The sequence below is a fragment of the Penaeus monodon genome, chromosome 8 (genome assembly GCF_015228065.2).
Source record: "Penaeus monodon isolate SGIC_2016 chromosome 8, NSTDA_Pmon_1, whole genome shotgun sequence".
Classification (NCBI taxonomy): Eukaryota; Metazoa; Arthropoda; class Malacostraca; order Decapoda; family Penaeidae; genus Penaeus; species Penaeus monodon.
Window position 1 is genome coordinate 48,581,873 of NC_051393.1, and position 2,500 is coordinate 48,584,372.

The 2,500-nt window shown below is 30.2% G+C and overlaps 1 protein-coding gene across 1 annotated transcript in view; it reads left to right on the top strand.

The window, feature by feature from the left end:
* Positions 1-2,500, top strand: part of LOC119576398 (cerebellin-4-like) — a 40,530-nt gene that overhangs the window by 13,333 nt on the left and 24,697 nt on the right. The window lies entirely within an intron of this gene.

Genomic DNA, 2,500 nt, shown 5'->3' on the forward strand with positions numbered 1-2,500 from the left:
AAAAAAATAATAAAAATAATAATAATAATAATAATAACGACAATGATAATAATGATAAAAATAATAAAATAATAATAATAATAACAATGATATATAATAATAATAATAATAATAATAATATAAATAATAATAATAATATTAATAATAATAATAATAATAATAATAATAATAATAATAATAATAATAATAATAATAATGATAATAAGAATGGACCAAGTTATCTATATTTATTTATTTATTTATCTATCTATATATCTATTTTATCTGTAACGGCTACTCTGCATCAGCGGTTATCATCAGTGATCTATGAGCTGCTACTGAAATATAAAATATCTGAACTCAATTTATTTCGTTTTTGTTATTTTCCTTTTTTTCGAATGGACAAAATTATATAGAATAACAACAACTGCAACAATAATAATAATAATGAAAATAACAATGACAATGATGATGACAATAATGATGATGACGATGGTAATAATGGTATGATAACGATGATGATAATGATAAGGCTGATGAGGATGATAAAAATTATATCTATAATGATGATGATGATGATGATAAATAGTAACATCAGTAGAAAATTAAATTATTCAACCATATAGATTGCTGAACACTTCCCTGTAGCGTATCTGCATTAAAAAAAAAAAAAAAAAAAATCGTCGGGCTATTTGCATGCCCCAGAATAATGTACCCAGTGTTCCCACCCGACAAATAGTATTATTATATTTTTTATTTGTTCATTTCTACCCGAATAGTCGTATCCTATTTTGTCGTGATTAGATAGAAATTTTTTTCCACGTAGGAGAGAGAGAGAGAGAAAAAAAATTGCTGCCGCTGATTTAGTTAAAACGACGAGGCGAGGCAACAGCACCGCATAAGTCGCAAGAACTACATGTAGACGAAACACCTGCGCGTGGCATTGCGCTTTACTTGGCTACTACCTTTTGAATTTTAAGAAAAACCTTACTGTACAATATTGTAACAACCCAAAAATAAAGCACACATGATTGCGCAGCAGAGAAGTTAGCAGGACGTAGAAATTGACTGCTGCGAAAGCAAGAAATTCGTCTGATGTGCGAAAAAAAACGCCAAAAATTTGCGACGTAGGGAATAAACACTGATGTAACGTTTCTTGAGATGCAGATCCATTTTTTGGATTCTGCGGGGGATGAAAGAGCAACAGTAGGAGGCAAAGTACTGTAAAGGCATTTTATTTTCATTACCTAATTACCTACTTACACAAAATAACCTTCAAACGATACGCAAAGAAATGTCTATCGGAATCTTGTGCGAATAAGCCGTTTCGAATCCTATTCAAGACACTTGTTCGAATCCTTCGTGACGAAAACTTTACGCGCCCTTCTTATGTTATTACTATCCTTATAAATTGAAGCAAAAGTTAACTGATCTATTATTTTCTTTCTAATTATTTTATATTTCAAGATGAAGACGCTAATTCTTTGTTCTTATCTCCCACACAATAATGTAAATGATGCAGTGGTTTAGAAAAGTATCCCCTAAGCATAGACAGGTGTAGTTCTTACTTTGAATCTAAAGAAAATGGGAGTAATCAAGTTCACGCAAATCTGGCAGGACAACATGCTGTAGCCTCTTGTATTTTTTGAGTGTATTTCAATTATCTTTATTTATCTATCTATCTACATATCTATTTTATTTGTAACGGCTACTCTGCATCAGCGGTTATCATCAGTGATCTATGAGCTGCTACTGAAATATAAAATATCTGAACTCAATTTTATTTCATTTTTGTTATTTTCTTTTTTCGAATGGACAAAATTATATAGAATACAGGAAGAATAGTTAACAACGTGTTCTATACAATTAATTGCTTTATTTGAGTGCTGATGATGAATGTCTGTTTGTGTTAATGCACATTTTGACTTGTTTCTCTTGAATACCCATATATAATCGCGTATGCTTACACGTAATCATAGGTGTGTTCGTCCACACACATCCTTATAAGTTACTAAATAGTTACTCTCGTTTACACCTGCACATACACGCACACGCATATGCACACATACGTGCACAAACCCACGCACACATACACGCAGACGTCCGCTCTTATGATCACACCCAAACACAAACACACACACAAATATATATACCGTATGCACACACACACACACACACACTCACACATACTGATGTATGTGTGTGTGTGTATGTGTAGATATATAAATTAATATATATATACATATATATATATATATATATATATATATATATATATATATATATATATATATATATGTATATATATGTATGTATATAAATACACACATATATATACATACCATATGTTCTTGTCTTATGAAAGAATGGGTAAGGAATTTGAACAGTTTCATAAGAACTAGTATTATTTTGATAAAGCGAAAAAAAACGTCGCACCAAAGACTCAAAGTTCATTATTCATGCTGCCCTTTCATATCTTCTTTGATATTTTTGATTTTCTTCATTTTCTCATTCATTAAAT